The following is a 25,401-nucleotide window of genomic DNA, read 5'->3' as shown; positions in this document are numbered from 1 at the left end:
GCAGTTGAAGATGGCTCTGCCACTAATGCTCTCTTTGTTCTTCTTCTTGCTGGTGGTTTGGGAGTAGCTTTCTCCTTGCCTTTCTTGGTGGCCATCCTGAAAGGGAGAAAAGAGAAAGTATGTCAAAATGTCAAGAGTTAGAGCAAGGAAGAGGATGGTATGAGTGGTAATCAATGCACATGAAAGATGAATGAAGTTATCACATGGTCATGACTACATGTGAAAAGTTATCAACGGAAAATAGCCAGTGCATATGATGACAATAGAATGCAAGGTGTTTATTGGCATGCAGGCAAGGGCATGATTAGCATAGATTAAGCATTCATTGGCGATGTTAAATTACCACAGAATTCAAACTAACAACCTCTTTGTAATAACAATTATATTAAATTAATAAAATAATAAAAAAAGTTTTGTGAAAAGCAGGCATTTAGAGTAGTAGAATAAAAGAGATCCAAAAATAGTGCACAATGCCATACGGGCGTTTTCACAAACACATAGCATGCATGGTAAGTAAGCTATGAAAAATAATAAATGGAACATGCAAGCAACCCTTTTAAAAAATTAACATATAATTGCCAAACAAGTTCTTAACAATCCACAAGCAAACTATAAGGAATAATAATGACCTACTAAATATCTAACACCAATTAAAAGAAAAAGAGAGAAAAAGAAAAACATGGATAATACAAGTAAAAAGGAAAAGAAAAGGAGAAGAAATCATAAATTAAGAAGGAAAATAGAAAAGTAAAAGAAGGGAGAAGAAAAGAAAAACCTTGATAATGGTGGTGAGAGAGAGAAAGTAGAAAGTGAGAAAGAAGGAAGAAGGAAGAAATAAGGATGGAAAAGAAAAAGTAGGATTTGGGGAAGAGAAAGATAAGATATTTTGGCATATTAGGATAAGCTGTGCGGCGCAAGCGACGCGGACGCGTGGGGCGCAGTCGCACGACATGCGCTTAAATTTATCGACGCGGTCGCGTCGGTCACGCGGACGCGCGACGCGTGTTGTGCTACTGGCACAAGTGTAGCCTCGCGCTCGCACAACTCTCTGTTCAAAATGCATTATTGCCAAATATCAGGGTGACGCTGATAAACCACTATTTTATGGTTTATCTTGTGCTCAATTGAGTGGTTTTTATCTACTCTTTACCCACTTATTCATACTATTTACATAGTTTTATATTTCCTTCCTAATTATGGTTAATCCTCTCTTATTACCATTAGATGCCTTGATATGTGTGTTAAGTGTTTTCAGAGATTACAGGGTAGGAATGGCTCGGAGGATGGGAAGAAAGCATGCAAAAGTGGAAGGAATGCAAGAAGTTGGAGAAATTGCTAAGCTGTCCAGCCTGACCTCTGTGCACTCAAACGGCTATAACTTTAGCTACAGAGGTCCAAACGATGCGTTTCCAGTTGCGTTGGAAAGCTAATGTCCGGGGCTTCAATTTGATATATAATATGCTATAGTTCCTCTGACGTTAGGCGACGCGAACACGTGATCCAGCCGGCCGCGTCGCAAGTGACGGAAATCAGCGCAAATGAATTCGCAACCAGCGAATTATGGACTGTTTTTGACCCAGTTTGCGGCCCAAAAAACACAGATTAGAGGCTATAAAGTGAGGAAATGCATCCATACATATCACGCTTCCATAATTCACCTTTCATGTAGTTTTTAGAGGGAGAGGTTCTCTCCTCTCTCTTAGGATTTAGGATTAGGATTCCTCTTAAAGGAATTAGGATATATTATTATTTCAACTTTATTATTTCAAGTTCTTCCCAGGTTCAATGTTCTTTTTATTTCTTTTCTCAATTTTATTTATGACTCTCTATGTTTAGATTGATTTTCTATTTAATATATCTTGAGGTATTTCAGACTTATGATTGCTCCTTTTTATTATATAAATAATTTGGATTTTTTCCTTTTGGCATTGGTTGATTTATTGGTAATGCTTGAGCTGTCAAATAAAGCAGTGGTTGAAATTGGGAGTTGCTCCAATAACTCTAGTCTTTCCATAGGAATTGACTAGGACCTGAGGATTAAGCTAATTAATCTACTTGATTTACCTTCATAGTTAGAGGTTAACAATGTGGGATTAAAACCCAATTCTCATCGCAATTGACAAGGATAGGACTTTCAGTTCTTCATACTTTGCCAAGAGTTTATTTTATTATTATTATTTTTATTTTATTTGTCATATAACATATTCCCACCTTACTTCCTAAACCCCAATTTACAAACTCATAACCAATAATAAGAACATACCTCCCTGCAATTCCTTGAGAAGACGACCCGAGGTTTGAATACTTCGGTTATCAATTTATTTAGGGGTCTGTTACTTGTGACAACCAAAACGTTTGTACGAAGGGATTTCTGTCGGTTTAGAGACTATATCTACACTGCGACTGTTTTTATGACATTCTTTACTGGCAAAAATCCTAACGTCAAAAATGGCGCCGTTGCCGGGGAATTGCCAACGTGTGCCTTATTATTGGTTATTGTAAATATTTTATTTTTATTTAGTTATTAAGAGGTTATTTGTTTTTATTTAGTTATTAAAAATATTTTTCAAAAATTTGTTCTTAGTGTTCATCTTGATCTTCAAGTTGTTCTTGATGTTCATCTTGACCATCAAGCTGTTCTTAGTTGTTTTCTTCGTTTTGATCTAAAAATTTGAAATTTGGTGTCATTTTATTGTTTTAAAGTATTTTTAATTAATTTTTTTCGAAAAAAAATTTCAGATTTTTATTTTTAAAATTTTTATCTTATCTTATCTTATTCCAAAAATCAAATTTCAAAATTTAATTTTCAAATTCAAAATTTAAATAACCTTTTAATTTAAAATTTATTTTTATTTTCATTTTTAATTTTTATTTACTACTATGAACTCTCACCCCTTTGGCTATGAGTCTGGTTACAATAATGTTGCAGGAAGGAGAAATTACAATGAGAACAGGCATCAAGGTTGGAACAATCAAAGATGGGAGGAGTCACAAGGATTTGATCAACCCTCATGGCAACAACCACCTCCAATGGACTATCAACAACCACCACCATATGCCTATGAACCCTTTCCTCAACATAACTTTGGACCACCACACTCACAAGCCCCTTTCCGCCATTCACCTCCATATAACCCTAACCCTCAACTACCATACCAACCACCTTATGAGCCATATGAACCATATATAGAACCACCCCAATTCCAACCCAATTACTGACAAAAACCACCACTTCAATATTCACCATCTCCGTATCCATCAATCCAAGAGCACTATGATCCTATTTATGAAAGCCGAGTGCATCAAGAGGCAAATGATCGTCTCAAGAAAACAGTGGATCGATGTTAGGCAACCATTCATCAATGGGCGCAAGTAATAATGAGTCAATTAGCTTCCCGACGTTCGGACACTCAAGGAACTCCCACGACTTCATGTGGACAATCTAATGAAGAACGTAGCATGAAGGAGATACTAGAAACTCCAGTGAACAGTACGGAGCATGACTTTGTACTGGAACAAGTAGAGGAAGCCGGAATTATTGAAGAAGAAGAAGTGGTTGAAGACTTAGGAGATGCAGAACCTCCATGGGAAAGTCCAATCATAGAACCCCCTTCCAAGATGTTTGAAATTGATGCTGAGGAGGGTGTCCAACCTCCAAGGCATATCACAGTTGAAGACTTGGAAGAGGTTGCTCAAGAGATGGAGATTCAAGAAGAAGAAGCACAACCTCCCATGCCCTTGGAAAGCAATGAAGAGAAGATTGAATTGGAAGAAAGCTACCAAGAAGAAGAAGTTGAAATTGAAGAAGTTTGCAAAGAGGTGGTAATTATCAGAGAAGAGCACAAGGGAGTGGAGCTTGCAATTTCATTAAAAACACCTCCCCCTAAGTTGCCATCATCCTTCACAACATTCAAGTGGGTAAAATTCATATCCCATAACTTTCTAATCCCACTTGAATATGGGCTACTGGAGACGGATGGTCAACTTAGAGCTCTTTGTGACATTAAGAGTAAGAGAAAGATGGCCAGTGGTAAGAATTGTCCTGCAAGGTTCATCATGGTTGGAAGCTTTAAGTTTAAACGCAAAGGTTGGTATAAAGCTCAACTGAATAGGTCTAGGAAGCTGTTTGGTCGCGGCAGTGAGAATTCAGATCACCTTTCACCCGGCTGGAAAAATACAGATCCCGACAAGGTTGGGTGTAAAAGCAAGATTTGGGATCCTGGAATCTGCTCTGACAATTGTTACCCCGGAGCCTAAGAATCTGTTTGAAGCTTCTTAAGGGCTTTACATGCTTAGTTTGGGACCCCGGAGGCTACTGGAGATGCAAACATTGGTGGAGATTTCTGGATGAGTTCAAGCACAAGCCACCATAACAGGAAGCTCACCATATGTCCAACTTAAGGACTCTAACTAAAAGTGCTAGGTGGGAGACAACCCACCATGGTATGATTGTTCCTTTTTTATTTTTATTTAGTTTTCCTTGTTTTCGAGTTTCATTTTATTTTATTATATTGAACCTGGAGTTTTGCATCACATTCATATTAACACTGCATTCTGTATTTTTCAGATTACAAAAAAAAAGTGCCACGCGACGCGACCGCATCAGCGACGCGTCCGCGTCGCAAGGAGAGAAGAGAAAATAAAAACGAATAGAGAGTTTCGCAGGAGCAGCGCTGGAGGCGTGCCAGTGGCACAAATCGACCCACGCGACCGCGTCGCTGATGCGTCTGCGTCACCTGGGAATAATGGCCTCCCACGCGACCGCGTCAGCCACGTGGCTGCGTGCCCTGAAAATCGACGAAAAAATGGTGCTTGGCCGAAAGTTGTGCTGGAGTTGGGCTGGACTCGTGCTAGAAGCCCAAGCCCTCCCACGCGAACGCGTGCCCCACGCGTCCGCATCATATTGGAGATAAGGCCATTCACGCCATCGCATCACCCATGCGTGCGCGTCACCTGACCTTCTTGCTCACCACGCGACCGCGTCACTCACGCGTCCGCGTCACAAGCGGCGCACAGATTATCCAGATCAGCCGAATTTCTTATCTTTTCTTCTCTAATCCTTATTTTTCTTATCTTTTCTTATTTCTTTCTTCTTCCTTTCTTATCTTCTTTCCCTTCTCATCTCTCTTATTTTTCTTTTTATTTTAGTTTATTTACATACTTTCATTCATTGCATTATTATTGGTGTTAGAAATTTATTTGGGTCATTATTTCTATATTTTACTTGTGGATTATTAGAGAAATTATTTGACAATTATATATATTTATTTTTTAAAGGGTTGCTTGCATGTTCAATTTATTATTTTCATTAGATTATTTACCATGCATGCTATGTGTTTGTAAAAATGCTCGTATGGCATTATGCACTGCTTTTCAGTATCTTTTATCCTACTACTCTGAATGCCTACTTTTCATAAAACCCTTTTTCATATCATATTCATTCAATATAATTGTCATTACAAACATGTTGCTAGTTTGAAAGGCTTGGTAATCTAACTTGGACATTGAATGTTTGATCTATGCTACTCATGCCTTTGCCTGCATGCCAATAAACACCTTGCATTCAATTGTTATCATATGCACTAGCTATTTTCCATTTATGACTTTTCACATGTACTCATGAGCGTGTGTTAACGTCATTCTTCTTTATTGTGCATTGATTACCACCTTTCCCGCTCTCCTCCTTGCTCTAATCCTTAGCTTTATAAATCACTTTCTTTTTCCTTTTTCAGGATGGCCACCAAGAATGGTAAAGAGAAAGCTACTCCCAAACTACCGGCAAGAAAAGGAACAAAAAGAGCCCTAGCTGAGGAACCACAACCCCCGTCCACTTGCAAATCTCAGCATGCACTGAGGATGGTGCAATCTTTAAGTGTGGGGAGGTCGATACCGATCTCCATGGGTTAGTTACTCCTCTATCTCAACACCAATGATTTATTTTCTTTATTCATTGTTGCATTTGCATGTTTGATTGCATATTTGTTTGAATTTTTTTGCATATTTTACCACTTGGTTAAAGTAATATTTTCTTTTTCAAGAAACCTTTTTAGAGAATTTCACTAATCTGAATAAAATTTAATGTTACACTTGTTTAAAGAAATATTATACTGGAACATGGTTTAGAGCTCGAACACACAAAACCTGTGAGATTTTTGAGCCTATTTGAATTGGTTGCATTTTTCAACCAATATTTTATTTTTGATGTGTGTTTTTTCTCTCTAAAATTGTGATCTTTGTCTTGCTTAATTCTATATTTCCATAATTTGATGTATGCATACACTTACATGATTGAGGCCTTTGTTTCACTGAGCTTACATACCCATATGGCCTTACCTTTCATTATCCTTTGCAAACCAATTTGAGCCTATTTTACCCCTTTGTTCTTTATTTTAGCACATCATTAACTCTAAGCGGAAAACAATAATGTCCTTAATTTGAATCCTTAGTTAACTTAGACTAGTGAGAGTACTTATGATTTAAGTGTGGGAAATTGGGTTTGGAAATATTTGGTTTGAGAATTGAGTATGTTAGAATTTTCTAAAAATGTGAAAGAAATATTTAGGACATGTTCATGCATTCAATAAATTAATCATATGCATTGAGAAAAATAAAAGAAAAAGAAAAAAAAATATATATATAAAAAAAAAGAAAGAGAAAAAAGAAAAAGAAAAAGAGCAAATAAGTAAAAGGGGACAAAATGCCCCAAAGTTAAGTGTTGAAAGCAATGCATATGTACTGTACTTGAAATTTGAATGCATGAATACATGGATAACATGGTTAATGGACAGTTAGGTCTTTTGTATTATGATTACATGGATTGTTTAAGTTAGGTGGGAAAAGTTTAAGTTAATTAAGGATTCAGATTTTAGTCCACTTGACCAAATACAATCCTACCTTGACCCTAACCCCATTACAACCCTTAAAAGACCTCTTGATTTGTGTATTTGTGCATTAAATTTATGTTGATTGTTAGATGAAGAGAAAGCCTTAGAAAGCAAGGTTAGTAGAGAATTGAGAGAATCGGACCTAAAAACACTTGAGTGATTAGAGTGTATACACTACCAGTGAGGGTTCGATGCTCAATTCCTTGTTCCCTGCTTTCATGAGCTATTTTCTTCTTGCAAGTCTATTTGTACTTCATTTTCATGATTTGAATTAGTGAAATCCAGTTCATATTTCCTCTTGAAAATTTTTTTATTTTTAACCAAGTAGGTAGAAACATCTTAGCATGTAGTTGCATTCATAGGTTGCATTTCATGCATTCTACCATTCCTCTACATTCCTTTATAGTTTCTCTTGAGCTTAGCATGAGGACATGCTAATGTTTAAGTGTGGGGAGATTAATAAACCACTATTTTATGGTTTATCTTGTGCTTAATTGAGTGGTTTTTATCTACTCTTTACCCATTTATTCATACTATTTGCATGGTTTTATATTTCCTTCCTAATTATGTGTTTTGATTGAAAACATAATTCTTTGATCTTATATTTGCTTATTATTAATCCTCTCTTATTACCATTAGATGCCTTGATATGTGTGTTAAGTGTTTTCAGAGATTACAGGGTAGGAATGGCTCAGAGGATGGGAAGAAAGCATGCAAAAGTGGAAGGAATGCAAGAAGTTGGAGAAATTGCTAAGCTGTCCAGCCTGACCTCTCTGCACTCAAACGGCTATAACTTTAGTTGCAGAGGTCCAAACGACGCATTTCCAGTTGCGTTGGAAAGCTAATGTCCGGCGCTTCGATTTGATATATAATATGCTATAGTTCCTCTGACGTTAGGTGACGCGACCGCGTGATCCATGCGGCCGCGTCGCAAGTGACGGAAATCAGCGCAAATGAATTCGCAACCAGCGAATTCTGGACTGTTTTTGACCCAGTTTGCGGCCCAGAAAACACAGATTAGAGGCTATAAAGTGGGGAAATGCATCCATACATATCACGCTTCCATAATTCACCTTTCATGTAGTTTTTAGAGGGAGAGGTTCTCTCCTCTCTCTTAGGATTTAGGATTAGGATTCCTCTTAAAGGAATTAGGATATATTATTATTTCAACTTTATTATTTCAACTTCTTCCCAGGTTCAATGTTCTTTTTATTTCTTTTCTCAATTTTGTTTATGACTCTCTATGTTTAGATTGATTTTCTATTTAATATATCTTGAGGTATTTCAGACTTATGATTGCTCCTTTTTATTATATAAATAATTTGGATTTTTCCCTTTTGGCTTTGGTTGATTTATTGGTAACGCTTGAGCTGTCAAATAAAGCAGTGGTTGAAATTGGGAGTTGCTCCAATAACTCTAGTCTTTCCATAGGAATTGACTAGGACCTGAGGATTAAGCTAATTAATCTACTTGATTTACCTTCATAGTTAGAGGTTAACAAAGTGGGATTAAAACCCAATTCTCTTCGCAATTGACAAGGATAGGACTTTCAGTTCTTCATACTTTGCCAAGAGTTTATTTTATTATTATTATTTTTATTTTATTTGTCATATAACATATTCCCACCTTACTTCCTAAACCCCAATTTACAAACTCATAACCAATAATAAGAACATACCTCCCTGCAATTCCTTGAGAAGACGACCCGAGGTTTGAATACTTCGGTTATCAATTTATTTAGGGGTCTGTTACTTGTGACAACCAAAACGTTTGTACGAAGGGATTTCTGTTGGTTTAGAGACTATATCTACAACGCGACTGTTTTTATGACATTCTTTACTGGCAAAAATCCCAACGTCAGACGCGGTCGCGTGGTCGACGCAATCGCGTGAGTGGCCATGATAGGGATGTGATGCGGACGCGTGAGCCATGTGTCCGCGTGGTAAGGCTTGGGCGTTCAGCACCAATCCAACACCACTCCAGCACAACTTTCGGTTGTGCACCCTTTCTTACGTCGATTTTCAGGTCACGCGTCCGCGTTGGTGACGCGGATGCGTGGAAGGAATGTTTCCCATGTGACGCGGACGCGTCAGCGACGCGGTCGCGTGGGTTGATTTGTGCCAAAGGCACGCCTCCAGCCACACTCTCACATGACTCTCTGTTCATTTTCTTATTTTTTCTGAACCACCTGCGACGCGGGCGCGTCGGCGACGCTGTCGCGACGCGTGCTCTCCCTCTTTTCTTTTCTTTTTTTATAAATAAAATTAAATATACAAATGCAGATGCAAGCTGAATGTGCTAATAAAGAGAAGAGTTATTCAACAAGAAAACTAAGAGAAAAAGAAAGGAACGATCATACCATGGTGGGTTGTCTCCTACCTAGCACTTTGCTTTAACGTCCTTAAGTTGGACGCTCCATTAGCTCAGTCTTCTGCTATGAGTGGATCCTCCAAGAGGAAGATATCTAACTCCTTGTTTTTTATCACCTTCTCACCATGATAGAGCTTCAAACGATGTCCATTAACTTTGATGAGTTCAGAGCTTGAAGGGTGACTTAGGTGAAAAACTCCGTACGGCTCATCCTTCTCAACTCTATAAGGACCTTCCCACCTTGATCTCAACTTGCCTGGCATGAGCCTCAGTCTAGAGTTGTAAAGGAGGACTAAATCCCCAGGTTGGAACTCTTTCCTCTTGATGTGCTAATCATGTACAGCCTTCATCTTTTCCTTGTACAGCCTTGAGTTCTCATAAGCTTCTAGGCAAAGGCTCTCCAATTCTTGCAGTTGCAACTTCCTTTCAGCTCCGGCTTTCTCAAATCCCATGTTGCACTCCTTTACTGCCCAAAAGGCTTTATGCTCGACTTCAACTGGGAGATGACAGGCTTTCCCATAAACTAAGCGGAAGGGGCTCATCCCAATGGGTGTCTTGTATGCTGTTCTGTATGCCCAAAGTGCATCATGTAGCCTGGTGCTCCAGTCTCTTCTATGATGTTTGACTATCTTCTGCAATATACACTTTATCTCTCTATTTGACACCTCGTTTTGCCCATTAGTCTGAGGATGGTAGGCTGTTGCTACTTTATGAATTATCTCATGCTTCTTCAGTAATCCTGTTAGTCTCCTGTTACAAAAATGGGTGCCTTGATCGCTCACGATTGCTCGTGGTGATCCAAAGCGACAAATAATGTGGTTTCTAACAAAGGAAACAACAGTGTTAGCATCATCAGTGTAGGTAGGAATTGCTTCCACCCATTTGGAAATATAATCTACAGCTAACAATATGTAAAAATAACCATTAGAATTTGGAAATGGACCCATGAAGTCGATGCCCTAAACATAAAAAATTTCACAGAAAAGCATAATCTGTTGAGGCATCTCATCCTTCTTGGATATATTACCAAATTTTTGGCATGGGAAACAAGATTTACAGAATTCAGCAGCGTCTTTAAAAAGAGTGGGCCACCAGAATCCACAGTCTAGGATTTTTCTAGCTATTCTTTGAGGGCCAAAATGTCCTCCACTCTCAGATGAGTGGCAGGCCTCTAAAATGGACTGGAATTCTGATTGAGGTACACACCGTCTAATTACCTGGTCAGTGCCACATCTTCATAAATATGGGTCATCCCATATATAATATTTAGACTCGCTTTTCAGCTTGTCTCTTTGATGCTTAGTAAAGTTTGGAGGGAAGGTACGGCTAACTAGATAATTAGCTACAGGTGCATACTAAGGGACTACCTCAGATACTGCTTGCAGGTTATCAAATGGAAAATTATCAGCTATAGGAGTGGAGTCATCTTTAATGTGCTCAAGGCGACTCAAGTGGTCTGCCACTAGATTCTGGCTACCACTCCTATCCTTTATTTCGAAATCAAATTCTTGTAGTAGCAGTATCCAACGTATAAGCCTTGGTTTGGATTTCTTTTTAGCTAATAAATACTTCAGAGCTGCGTGGTCTGAATAAACTACTACTTTAGTACCAAGTAAATAGGCTCGGAATTTATCCAGAGCAAAAACAATAGCAAGAAGCTCTTTCTCAGTAGTAGTGTAGTTAGACTGAGCAGTGTCTAAAGTCTTGGACGCATAAGCAATGACAAAAGGATCCTTACCTTCACGCTGAGTTAGTGCTGCTCCTACTGCATGGTTGGAAGCATCGCACATGATTTCAAATGGCTGGCTCCAGTTGGGTCCTCTCACAATTGGAGCTTGAGTCAGAGCAGTCTTTAGTTTATCAAACGCTTGTTTGCAATCCTCACTGAACTCAAACTCAATATCTTTCTGTAGTAATCTGGATAAGGGAAGTGCTACCTTACTAAAGTCCTTAATGAATCTCTGGTAAAAACCCGCATGGCCAAGGAACGAACGGACTTCCCTCACAGAGGAGGGGTAAGGCAAACTAGAAATAGCATCCACCTTTGCTGGATCTACAGAAATGCCAGTATGAGACACAACATGTCCGAGTACAATACCTTGTTTAACCATAAAGTGACATTTTTCAAAATTCAATACAAGGTTTGTACTAACACATCTATTTAATACTCTAGATAAACCATCTAAGCAAAGGCTAAAAGAATCACCATAAACACTAAAATCATCCATAAAAACCTCCATACAGTCCTCAATGAGGTCAGAGAAAAGACTCATCATGCACCTTTGGAAAGTAGCTGGTGCATTGCACAAGCCAAAGGGCATTCTCTTATAAGCATAAGTCTCAAAAGGACATGTAAAAGTAGTCTTTTCCTGATCTTCAGGAGCTATATGAATCTGGAAATATCCTGTGTAACCATCTAAAAAGCAATAATGTGATTTACCTGACAGGCGATCCAACATTTGATCAATGAATGGAAGAGGATAGTAATCCTTACGAGTGGCTTGGTTGAGACGCCTGTAATCAATGCAGACCCTCCAGGCATTCTGTACTCTAGTTGCTATGAGCTCTTCATGCTCATTCTTTACTGTAGTGACTCCAGACTTCTTGGGCACCACTTGTACTGGGCTTACCCATTCATTGTCTGAGATGGGATAGATGATATCTGCCTCTAGTAGTCTGGTCACTTCCTTCTTGACAACCTCTAAGATAGTGGGGTTCAGTCTTCTCTGGGGTTGACGAACGGGTCTTGCTCCCTCTTCTAAAAATATTCTATGCTCACAAACTTGAGGGTTGATGCCTACTATCTCTGCCAAACTCCACCCAATTGCCTTCTTGTGCCTCCTCAGCACACTAAGTAACTGCTCTTCTTGTTGAGAAGTGAGTTCCCATACAATGATAACTGGAAACTTCTGCTTGTCCTCAAGGTAGGCATATTTGAGGTGTGGAGGGAGGGGTTTCAATTCTAACTTCTGCTCATGGTCAGGCTCTGGATTGTCTGGAGCTGGTGGCAATGGTAAAGTACCTTCATTGTCCTCAGAAAATGTCCCCACACTCGGACCTTGTCCTATGTACTTCTCTTCAAACTCCTCCTGATGAACTTCAGCTACGGTTTCATCTATGATGTCACACTGGAGGATAGAATGATCCTCCAGAGGATGCTTCATAGCCCCATTCAGATTGAAGATTACTACCCGGCCATCTATTTCAAAAGAGTATGTTCCTAAAAAGGCATCCAATTTGAACTTTGAGGTCTTCAGGAATGGTCTTCCGAGTAGGATTGATGATGGCTTCTCTGAGTCATTTTGGGGCATCTCCAGGATATAAAAGTCAATGGGAAAGGTGAGTGGTGCACGAATTGTAAATCACACTTTTCACAACTCGTACCACTAACCAGCAAGTGCACTGGGTCGTCCAAGTAATACCTTACGTGAGTAAGGGTCGATCCCACGGAGATTGTTGGCTTGAAGCAAGCTATGGTTATCTTGTAATTCTTAGTCAGGAAATTAGTAATAATTATCAGTTGACTTGCAAATGAACAAGAGAGCATGGATTAAATAAAATTATGCAGTAATGGAGAATATGTTGGAGTTTTGGAGATGCTTTGTATTCTGAATCTCTGCTTTCTGCCTGTCTTCTTCTTCACGCACGCAAGGTTCCTCCTATGGCAAGCTGTGTGTTGGTGGATCACCGTTGTCAATGGCTACCATCCGTCCTCTCAGTGAAAATGGTCCAGGTGCGCTGTCACCGCACGGCTAATCATTTGTCGGTTCCCACACATGCTGGAATAGGATCCATTGATCCTTTTACGTCTGTCACTACGCCCAACACTCGCGAGTTTAAAGCTTGTCACAGTCATTCAATCTCTGAATCCTACTCAGAATACCACAGACAAGGTTTAGACTTTCTGGATTCTCAAGAATGCTGCCAATGGATTCTAGCTTATACCACGAAGACTCTGATTAAAGAATCTAAGAGATACTCATTCAATCTAATGTAGAACGGAGGTGGTTGTCAGGCACGCGTTCATAGGTTGAGAATGGTCATGAGTGTCACGGATCATCATATTCATCATATTGAAGTACGAATGAATATCTTAGATAGAAACAAGCATGTTTGAATGGAAAACAGAAATAGTCGCATTAATTCATCAAGACACAGCAGCGCTCCTCACCCCCAACAATGGAGTTTAGAGACTCATGCCGTCAAAGAGTACAAAGTTCAGATCTAAAAATGTCATGAGATGCAAAATAAGTCTCTAAAAGTTGTTTAAATACTAAACTAGTAACCTAGGTTTACAGAAAATGAGTAAACTATGATAGATAGTGTAGAAATCCACTTCCAGGGCCCACTTGGTGTGTGTTGGGGCTGAAACTTGAGCTTTACATGTGCCTAGGCTGTTTCTGGAGTTAAACGCCAGGTTGTAACCTGTTTTGGGCGTTTAACTCCAACTTGTAACCTGTTTCTGGCGTTTAACGCCAGAATAGGGCAGAAAATTGGCGTTGAATGCCAGTTTGTGTCATTTAAACTTGGGCAAAGTATGGACTATTATATATTTCTGGAAAGCCCTGGATGTCTACTTTCCAACGCAATTGAGAACGCGCCATTTGGACTCTTGTAGCTACAGAAAATCCACTTTGAGTGCAGGGAGGTCAGAATCCAACAGCATCTGCAGTCCTTCTTCAGCCTCTGAATCAGATTTTTGCTCAGGTCCCTCAATTTCAGCCAGAAAATACCTGAAATCACAGAAAAATACACAAACTCATAGTAAAGTCCAGAAATGTGATTTTTATTTAAAAACTAATAAAAATATACTAAAAACTAACTAAATCATACTAAAAACTATATAAAAATAATGCCAAAAAGTGTATAAATTATCCGCTCATCAGTGAGCCCCTTAATGCCCACCAATACATCTTTAGCGATTCCAACCACTGTCATAATACTTTTATCTGCTAACACAAAATGGGCTGCCGACCTTTTTAAGAGAGGGAGCCTCAAATTATCATATATAGACAAAGGCATTATACTAACACATGCTCCTAAATCACACATGCAGTCAGAAAATATCATACCACCAATAGTACAACTAACCATACATGGACCTGGATCACTACACTTCTCAGGTATACCTCCCATTAAAGCAGATATAGAACTACCTAAAGGAATAGTTTCTAATTCATTAATTTTGTCTTTGTGTATACATAAATCTTTTAGAAATTTTGCGTATTTAGGTACCTGCTGAATAACATCAAAAAGGGGAACAGTTACCTCAACCTTTTTGAATATTTCTACCATTTTGGGATCATGTTCCAACTGCTTCCTGGGCTTCCTTGCAAGTTGTGGAAATGGAATAGGAATGGTGTTTTCTGCAGTGTCTGCGCCCTTTTGTGCTTCTTCCTGTGATTGAGCTTCTTCTTCTTCAGCCATGTCTTGTATGTCCTCTTCCTCTTCAACATCTTCTACTTCCACTACCTCTTCAGCTGAGGCGTGTTCTGGTGGGTTTGGCTCCTTCTGATTCCTCTCTTGCAGTGTAGTTCCGGACCTTAGGGTGATGGCATTGATGCCACCCTTCGGATTGGGTAAGGGTTGAGAAGGAATTCCACTGGAGTTTGCCTGTTGAGTGTTTAAAGTATTGGGTGGTGCCAGCTGAGAGATGAGAGCTTGTATAGCGGATGCTAGGCCATTAAGTGAACTTTCCATGTTTCTTTGTCCTTGTGCAATGGATTGAATGGCCTCTTCACTCAGAGAGGAATTAGATTGAGTGATCTGCGGAACTTGTTGTTGGTTGTGCTGTGGTCCTTGGGACTGCCTCAGGTGAGGTGCTCTGTAAGGCTGGTTCTGGTTCTGCTGCCTGTTGTTGTTATTATTCCACCTCCGATATCCTTGATTGTCTCTGCCTCCTCTGTTATTGTTGTCCATCCAATTATGGTTAGAATTATCTCTCCAACCTTGGTTAGAATTGTCCTGCCATCCATGGTTGTAACTGCCACCTTGATTGAACCCCTGGTTGGGGCGGTCATAGAAGTTATGAGTGGCTGCCACCGTGTTGTCTTCCTGTTGGAGCTGCGGGCATTCATCAGTATAATGGCTGTAATCAGCACAGATTCCACACACTCTCTGTGGGACTAGCTGTTGGCTTTGATGCGCTTGTTGTTGACTCAACTGCATCTGCTTCAGTAAGGTGGTCATTTCACTTATACTCTGAGCCAGAGCAGTAGTCTCCTTGCTAGAAGATACCTCTGCAACAGCTTTTAACCGGCCTTGTTTCTGCCTGTGATTCCTTGTAGATTCAGCTAAGTCGCTAATCAATTGTCATGCCTCATCAGTGGTCTTGTACTTTTTCATAGACCCATTGCTAGCACTTTCCAATGTAGTCTTATCTTGGGGCCTCATGCCCTGTGTGACGTAGCCGAGCAACACTTTCTTGTCAATCATATGGTGGGGGCATGCTTCCAGAAGATTGTTGAAGCGCTCCCAATATTCATAGAGAGTCTCGGATTTATCCTGAACAATCATGGAAATGTCTTTCCTCAGTTTATCAGTAACTTTAGCTGCAAAAAATTTTTCCAAAAATTCTCTTCTAAGTGTATCCCAGTCGGATACAGTTACTGTGGGTTGAGTGTAGTACCACTCTCTCGCCTTTCACTCAAGAGAGAATGGGAAGGCTTTTAACAAAATAGAAGTTTCATCTGCACCATCATGCCTGACAGTAGAATAGGCTGCTTGGAAATCTCTAAGGTGCTTGATAGGCTCTTGAGCAGGTAAGCCATGAAACTTAGGTATCAAGTTGAGCAGTACAGTCTTTATTTCAAAGTCTGTAGCCACCGCTGGGTGATGCGCTTGAAACAGTTGCATTGAAAAATTAGGGGCTCCAGCCTCCTGAATAGTAATTCTCCGAGGTGCTTCTATGTCACCTGCATGTAAATCAATCAAATCAGTAGAACGGGGGCTGGTTTCTTCCTCAAGTGACGTTTCAGATCCGCCCTCAGAGAGGACTAACCGACGCCGAGCTTGCCTTATTCGTGAAATAGTTCTTTCAATCTCAGGATCGAATACTGGCAAGCTTGGATCAGGAAGTGAACGCGTCATTTAATGAAAGAAACATGCAGCTCATAGTAGCAAAATAAAATAAAATACAAATAAATAAATTCCAATCCGCGCGGTCGCGTGAGCCATGCGTCCACGTCACTGCAATTTCCTTTATGTCGCGCGGTCGCCTGAGCCATGCGACCGCGTCACTTCTCACTGGTCATCTCCTTAATTTCTTGTGTTCCTTCCATTTTTGCCGTCTTCCTTCCTAATCTCCAACTCATTCATGCCCTATAAAACCTGAAACACTTAACAAATAGATCACGGCATCGAATGGAGTAAAGGAGAATTAAAATACAAAATTAAAAGTTTCTAGGAAGCAAGTTTTCAACCATAAAACATTTTTAGGCAGAAATTATAAATGCATGCTTATTTAATGAATAAGTGGGTAAAGATTTGATAAAACCACATAATCGAACACAATATAAGCCATAAAATAATGGTTTATCAATCCTTTACAGTTCTCGATTCCTATGGAGGTTCAGCATCTCCTAAGTCTTCAACTACTTCTTCCTCTACAATTATTATGGCTTCCTCCACTAGTTCCAGTACAAAGCCATGCTCCTCATTGTCCACCGAAGTTTCTAGTGTCTCCTTCATGCTACTCTCTTCTTTTGATTCTCCACATGTAGCCATGGGAGTACTCTGGTGCTCATATGTTGGGAAGCTAATTTATTTACTACCTTGGTTAAGGCAATATTGAGTTCCAGTACGTCCCTTTGCATATTCACTTGTCCTTGAAGAAGAACATGAAGGGTGTCATCCGTTGGAGATTGGGGTGGATATGAAGGTTCATTGGTTGGGGGAGAGGGTTCATAATAAGAATGTGGTGGTTCTTGGGAGTAATTGGATTGGAATTGTGGTGGATAAGGGTCGTATGGTGGTGAATGGTGAAAAGGAACTTTTGAGTGTGGTGGTTCAAAGTTATGTTGAGAGGATGGTTCATAAGCACAGGGTGGAACTTGTTGGTAACTACAAAGGGATCCACCGTATCTATTGCCTTGGCATGCATTGTAGAATGGTCATCGTCTGTGATACTGTGGAGGGTGTTATTGCCTAAAGGGTTGATCAAGTCCTCGTGGCTTCATCCGTCCTTGATTGCTCTGACCCTAATGCATGTTTCTGCTATAGCTTTCATTCCCTTCAACAATATTAGAACCAAACTCAAAGCGAGAGGGGTGAGAACTCATGGTAGCTAATAAGAGCTAAAAAAATGAAAACAGAAATAAATAAACAAGCAAAAGAAAAATATTTACAATAACCAATAATAAGGCAAACGTTTGCAGTTCCCCAGCAACGGTGCCATTTTGACGATCAGGTTTTCTATCAGTAAAGAAATTTGCAAATATAATCACGTTGTAAGTATAACTTCTAAACCAACAGAAAATCCTTTCGTACAAAAGTTTTGGTTGTCACAAGTAACAAACCCCTTTAAAATTGATAACCGAAGTATTCAAACCTCGGGTCGTCTTCTCAAGGAACTGCAGGGAGGTATATTCTTATTATTGGTTATGAGTTTTGTAAATTGGGGGTTTTTGAAATAAGAAGCAAGTAATTTAAATGACAGGATAAATAAATTAATAATAATAAAAGAAAAGAACTCTTGGCAAGGTATGAGAATTTGGAAATCCTATCCTAGTTATCCTTATCGACGGTGATGAGAATTATATTTTTAATCCCACTTAGTTAACCTTTATTAAAGCAAAGGAAAGTAAAGTGGACTAATTAGTTTGATCCTAAAGTCCTAGTCTACTCCTAAGAAAAGACTAGAGTTATAGGAATCCAATTCAATTAGCAAAAATAACGATTATCAATCATGATGAGTTTGATAACTCAAGAGTCTCCAATTAATCAATTAAAGCCAAGAATATAAAAAGCTAAATAAGAATCATAAATTTGAAATACCTCAATTGCATTAATAAGATAAAATCAATCTAAGCATAAAGAGTTCATAAGCCAAATTGGTAACATAAATCAGATACGAATAAAAGCATTAGAATAAATAAAAATATAAAAGGAATATTAAACCTGATAAAGAGTTGAAATCCTAAATCCTTTAAGAGGAATCCTAATCCTAAAACCTAAGAGAGAGGAGAAAACCTCTCTCTCTAAAAACTACATCTAAGTTATGAAAAGTGAATAATCGAAGGCCTTTCTCATGAATGGATGCATTCCCCTACTTTATAACCTCTAATCTGTGTTTTCTGGACTTGGATCTGGGCCAAAAGAGTTTCAGAAATCGCTGGGGGCGTTTTCTACAGTTTCTGCACGTGGCGTCTGTCACGCGTCCGCGTGGGTCACGCGGTCGCGTCATCTGGAGTTCTGCTCTTTCACGCAGTCGCGTCAGGCACGCTTCTGTGTCAGTTGTACTTCGCATGAGTCACACGTTCGTGTCATGCGCGCATTCTCGCAGATGTCAGTTTGCGCAAAGCACGCATTCGCGTCGTCTACGCGGACGCGTCACTTCCAGTTTCTTCAAAAACTCCAATTTGAGCTTTCCTTCCATTTTTGTATGTTTTCTTTCTATCCTTTAAGTCATTCCTGCCTTAGGAGATCTAAAAATACTTAACACACAAATCACGGCATCGAATGGTAATAAAGGGTAATTAAAATTAATATGTTTAAAGCATAGGAAACATGTTTTTCACATATATCACATAATAAGGAAGGAAAAGTAAAACCATGCAATTTACATGAATAAGTGGGTGAAGGATTGAATAAATCACTTAGATTGAGCAAAAAATACATAATAAAATATGGGTTTATCAGCGATATTCTTGTTTCGCACCCTGGCACAGTAATCAACAAGCTTGGAACTTGCATTGTCTAGAGCATCATGCAACATTGAAGAAGTGTGCACACAACCTTCTAAATAAGTTATGGCTTTCATCCAAACATCTCACGTCGTCGCTACTCTTAATGTAGGTGTGCTTGCGATTTATGTTCTTACTCCAACGAGCGAGAATGTAGCAGGCAGGCACTTTATTCACTTTGTAATACAAAAACACTACAAGACAGTGGCAACACAATATACTTGAACTCTCGAACAAGTTGCACTCACATCGAACCTCATGAGTTGACCGGTGATAAATCCACATTTCATAATATTTATTTGCTTTAATTGAGTGGATTTTATTAACTTTTCACATATCTATTCATTAAAATAGCATAGTTTGATGATTTCTTCCTAATTTGTGCTTAAAAGTAAAAACATGCTTTTTAGGCCTTAAAATTACTAAATTCTATTCACTTTAACTACATTTGATGCATTGGTGTATTTGTTGAGTAATTTCAGGTTTTTAAGGCAAGTATGGATTGAAGAAGTGAAGAAAAAGTATGTAAAGTGGAGAATTCATGAAGAAATGAAGTTTTAAAAATCTGCCATGTGAGGCATACGCGTGACCCTTGTCACGTGAGCTAATTAATTGCAAAATGCTGAGGACAAATTCAGGGCTTTTCAAGCCCAATTCAACTCATTTCCGAAGCTATTTCAAGCCAAATTGAAGAGGGATGAAGGGGTGATGAGCAGATAATTTATACGCTTTTTGGCATTATTTTTATATAGTTTTCAGTATGATTTAATTAGTTTTTAGTATATTTTTATTAGTTTTTAATTAAAAATCACATTTCTGGATTTTACTATGGGTTTGTGTGTTTTTCTATGATTTCAGGTTTTTTCTGGCTGAAATTGAGGGACCTGAGCAAAAATCAGATTCAGAGGTTGAAGAAGGACTGTAGATGCTGTTGGATTCTGACCTCCCTGCACTCAAAGTGGATTTTCTGGAGCTACAGAACTCCGAATGGCACGCTTTTAATTGCGTTGGAAAGTAGACATCCAGGGCTTTCCAGAAATATATAACAGTTCATACTTTGATTAAGGATAGATGACGTAAACTGGCGTTAAACGCCAGTTCCATGCTGCATTCTGGAGTCAAAAGCCAGAAACAGGTTGCAAAGTGGAGTTAAACGCCAGAAACAGGTTACAAACTGGCGTTCAACTCCAAGAAAGACCTCTACACGTGTAAAGCTCAATGCTTAGCCCAAGCACACACCAAGTGGGCCCCGAAAGTGGATTTCTGCATTATTTACTCATTTCTGTAAACCCTAGTAACTAGTCTAGTATAAATAGGACTTTTTACTATCCTTATAAGAGATCTTTGATTAGTTTTATGCTATCTTAGACTTTCATGGGAGGCTGGCCATTCGGCCATGCCTGGACCATTATCACTTATGTATTTTCAAATGGTAGAGTTTCTACACACCATATATTAAGGTGTGGAGCTCTGCTGTTCCTCATGAATTAATACAAAGTACTACTGTTTTTCTATTCAATTCAAGCTTATTCCTATTCTAAGATATCCATTCGCACCCAAGAACATGATGAATGTGATGATTATGTGACGTTCATCATCATTCTCATTTATGAATGCGTGTCTGACAAACACTTCCGTTCTACATGCAAACAAGCTAGAATGAATATCTCTTAGATATCTAATACAGGGGACCGAGTCCAAGATATTAGAATCTTCGTGGTATAAGTTAGAACCCATGGATGGCCATTCTTGAGATCCGGAAAGTCTAAACCTTGTCTGTGGTATTCCGAGTAGGATCTAGGAAGGGATGGTTGTGACGAGCTTCAAACTCGCGAGTGCTGGGCGTAGTGACAGACGCAAAAGGATAGTAAATCCTATTCCAGTATGATCGAGAACTGACAGATGATTAGCCATGTAGTGACAGCGCATTAGACCATTTTCACAGAGAGGATGGGATGTAACCATTGACAACGGTGATGCCTTACATAAAGCTTGCCATGGAAAGGAGTAGGAATGATTGGATGAAGACAGCAGGAAAGCAGAGGTTCAGAGGAACGAAAGCATCTCTATACTCTTATCTGAAACTATCACCAATGAATTACATAGGTATCTCTATCCTATTTTAATTATCTTTTAGTACACTATAATCTCTTAATACATTTGAATTCGCCTGACTGAGATTTACAAGGTGACCATAGCTTGCTTCAAGCCGACAATCTCCGTGGGATCGACCCTTACTCACGTAAGGTTTATTACTTGGACGACCCAGTGTACTTGCTGGTTAGTTGTGCGAAGTTGTGACAAAGAACTAAGATTATGAACGTGCGTATTGAGTTTTTAGCACCGTTACCAAGGAATGGAACCGTCACGATTTCTGCGCTCCAAGTTTTTGGCGCCGTTGCCGGGGATTGTTCGAGTTTGGACAACTGACGGTTCATCTTGTTGCTCAGATTAGGTAACTTTATTTTATTTTTAAGCTTTTTATTCTTATTTTTGAAAAATACAAAAAAAATAATTTCTTTTTTTTCGTTTTTCCCAATTAATTTTCGAAAAATCAAAATGATTTATAAAATCATAAAATCAAAAATATTTTTGTGTTTCTTGTTTGAGTCTAGAGTCAAGTTTTACGTTTGGTGTCAATTGCATCTTTTTAATTTTCTAAAAAATTTATTTTCGAAAATTTCATGCATTGCATTCTTCATGATCTTCAAGTTGTTCTTGGCCAGTCCTCTTGTTTGATCTTCATATTTTCTTGTTTTGTATCTTTTCTTGTTTTTCATATGCATTTTTAATTCGTTAATGTCTAAAGAATAAAAATTTTTAAGTTTGGTGTCTTGCATGTTTTCTTTTCTTGAAAACTTTTCAAAAATAAGTTCTTGGTGTTCATCTTGACATTCAAAGTGTTCTTGGTGTTCATCCTGACATTCATAGTGTTCTTGCATGCATCACATGTTTTGATCCAAAATTTTCATGCATTGAGTCTTTGGGTTGTTTTTCTCTCTCATTATTAAAAATTCAAAAATAAAAAAAAATATCTTTCCCTTTTTCTTCTCATCAAATTCGAAAATTTTGAGTTGACTTTTTCAAAAATTTTTAAAATTTAGTTGTTTCTTATGAGTCAAATCAAATTTTCATTTTAAAAACTCTATCTTTTTCAATTCTTTTTCAAAAAAAAATATAAAATCTTTTTCATTTTTCCTTTCATAATTTTCGAAAATTCCAAAATGATTTTCAAAAATCTTTTTCTTATTTTTTATTCCATATTTTCGAATTTAATACTAACAATTAATGTGATTGATTCAAAAATATTAAGTTGTTACTTGCCTATTAAGAAAGATTCAATCTTTAAACTCTAGAATCATATCTTTTTAGTTTCTTGTTAGTCAAGTAATCAACTTTAATTTTCAAAATCAAATCTTTTTAAATTTCTTTTTCAAATCTTTCTCGAAATAAATTTCAATCACATCTTTTTCAAAATCAATTTCAAAATTTTTTCTAACTTCTTTTCTAACCTCTTATCTTTTGATTTTCAAATCTTTTTCAATCAATCTTATCTTTTTGTTTCAATCATATCTTTTTCAAAACTACCTAACTAATTCTCTCTCTAATTTTCGAAAATCCCTTCCCTCTTTTTCAAAAAAATTCCTTTTTAATTAATTAATTGTTTTAAAATTTTAATTTTCAAAATTTAACTTTAAATTTTAATTTTAATTTAATTAATTTTTGAAATTCCTTCTCTCTCATCTCTTTCTAATTATTTATTTATTTATTTATTTACTAACACTTCTCTTCATCTTAAAATTCGAACCCTCTCTTTCTCTTGGTGTTCGAATTTCTCTTCTTTTATTCTTATCTTCTTCTACTCACATAAAGGAATCTCTATACTGTGACATAGAGGATTCCATATTTTTTTTTTCTGTTTTCTTCTTTTTCATATGAGCAGGAACAAGGATAAGAACATTCTTGTTGAGGCTGATCCTGAACCTGAAAGGACTCTGAAGAGGAAGCTAAGGGAAGCTAAAGCACAACTCTCTGGAGAAAATCTGACAGAAATTTTCGAAAAAGAAGGAGACATGGCCGAAAATAATAACAATGCAAGGAAGATGCTTGGTGACTTTACTGCACTAAATTCCAATTTACATGGAAGAAGCATCTCAATCCCTGCCATTGGAGCAAACAATTTGGAGCTTAAGCCTCAACTAGTTTCTCTGATGCAATAGAATTGCAAGTTTCATGGACTTCTAGCAGAAGATCCTTTTCAGTTCTTAACTACATTCTTGCAGATCTGTGATACTGTTAAGACCAATGGAGTTGATCCCGAGGTCTACAGGCTTATGCTTTTCCCGTTTGCTGTAAGAGACAGAGCTAGAGTATGGTTGGACTCTCAACCTAAAGATAGCCTGAACTCTTGGGATAAGTTGGTCAAGGCTTTCTTAGCCAAGTTCTTTCCTCCTCAAAAGCTTAGTAAGCTTAGAGTGGATGTCCAAACCTTCAGATAGAAGGAAGGTGAATCCCTCTATGAAGCTTGGGAGAGATATAAAGAACTGACCAAAAAGTGTCCTTCTGACATGCTTTCAGAATGGACCATCTTGGATATATTCTATGATGGTCTGTCTGAGCTATCAAAGATGTCACTAGACTATTCTGCAGGTGGATCTATTCACCTAAAGAAAACACCTGCAGAAGCTCAAGAACTCATTGACATGGTTGCAAATAACCAGTTCATGTACACTTCTGAAAGGAATCCTGTGAATAATGAAACACCTATGAGGAAGGGAGTTCTTAAAATTGATACTCTGAATGCCATATTAGTTCAGAATAAAATATTGACTCAGAAAGTCAATATGATCTCTCAGAGTCTGAATGGATTGAAGGAATCATCCAACAGTACTAAAGAGGCATCTTTTGTAGAAGAAGCTTATGATCCTGAGAACCCTGCAATAGCAAAGGTGAATTACATGGGGGAACCCTATGGAAACACCTATAATCCCTCATGGAGAAATCATCCAAATTTCTCATGAAAGGATCAACAAAAGCCTCAACAAGGCTTTAATAATGGTGGAAGAAACAGGTTTAGCAATAGCAAGCCTTTTCCATCATCCACTCAGCAACAGACAGAGAATTCTGAGCAGAATCCATCTAGCTTAGCAAATATAGTCTCTGATCTATCAAAGGCCACTCTAAGTTTCATGAATGAAACAAGGTCCTCCATTAGAAATCTGGAGGCACAAGTGGGCCAGCTGAGTAAAAGAGTTACTGAAACCCCTCCTAGTACTCTCCCAAGCAATACAGAAGAGAATCCAAAGAGAGAGTGCAAGGCCATTGATTTAACCATCATGGCCGAACCTACAAGGGAGGGAGAGGACATGAATCCCAGTGAGGAAGACCTCCTGGGACGTCCAGCGATTAACAAGGAGTTTCCCTCTGAGGAACCAAAGGAATCTGAGGCTCATCTAGAGACCATAGAGATTCTATTGAACGTCCTTATGCCCTTCATGAGCTTTGATGAGTATTCTTCTTCCGAAGAGAATGAGGATGTTACTGAAGAGCAAGTTGCCAAGTACCTTGGTGCAATCATGAAGCTGAATGCCAAATTATTTGGTAATGAGACTTGGGAAGATGAACCTCCCTTGCTCATCAATGAACTGAATGATCTGGATCAACTGACATTGCCTCAGAAGAAATAGGATCCTGAAAAGTTCTTAATACCTTGTACCACAGGCACCATGACCTTTGAGAAGGCTCTATGTGACCTTGGGTCAGGGATAAACCTCATGTCACTCTCTGTAATGGAGAAACTGGGAATCTTTGAGGTGCAAGCTGCTAGAATCTCATTAGAGATGGCAGACAACTCAAGAAAATAGGCTTATGAACAAGTAGAGGACGTACTAGTAAAGGTTGAAGGCCTTTACATCCCTGCTGATTTCATAATCCTTGACACTGGGAAGGATGAGGATGAATCCATCATGCTTGGAAGACCCTTCCTAGCTACAGCAGGAGCTGTGATTAATGTGGACAGAAGAGAATTGATCCTTCAACTGAATGAGGACACTACAACAAATAAGGGTTTTTGCAACGGTCGAAAACCATTGCTGTAGATCGAAAAATCGTTTCTAAAACTTTACACAACACTTTGGCAACGGTTTTTGACCTGTGCTATATGCAGCCGTTACCAACGCTCATAGGCAATGGTTTTTTACCTAAGGCAACAGCAACCAAAAAGACCGTTGCCATTGTTACTAGCT

At 38.5% G+C, this 25,401-nt stretch overlaps 2 non-coding genes across 2 annotated transcripts; one reads left to right on the top strand and one right to left on the bottom strand.

The window, feature by feature from the left end:
• Window positions 1–15,683: 15,683 nt before the first annotated feature.
• LOC148548206 (small nucleolar RNA R71) lies at window positions 15,684–15,791 on the top strand. The gene has a single exon (XR_015897919.1). It is a non-coding gene; the product is annotated as a small nucleolar RNA R71 (small nucleolar RNA).
• A 7,831-nt stretch (window positions 15,792–23,622) lies between these two features.
• Window positions 23,623–23,730, bottom strand: LOC148548205 (small nucleolar RNA R71). The gene has a single exon (XR_015897641.1). It is a non-coding gene; the product is annotated as a small nucleolar RNA R71 (small nucleolar RNA).
• Between the last annotated feature and the right edge of the window lie 1,671 nt (window positions 23,731–25,401).

This window comes from Arachis ipaensis, chromosome B8 (assembly GCF_059453495.1).
Source record: "Arachis ipaensis isolate K30076 ecotype BB chromosome B8, ASM5945349v1, whole genome shotgun sequence".
In the NCBI taxonomy this organism is placed as follows: domain Eukaryota; kingdom Viridiplantae; phylum Streptophyta; class Magnoliopsida; order Fabales; family Fabaceae; genus Arachis; species Arachis ipaensis.
This window is presented reverse-complemented; position numbering and strand designations above follow the sequence as displayed.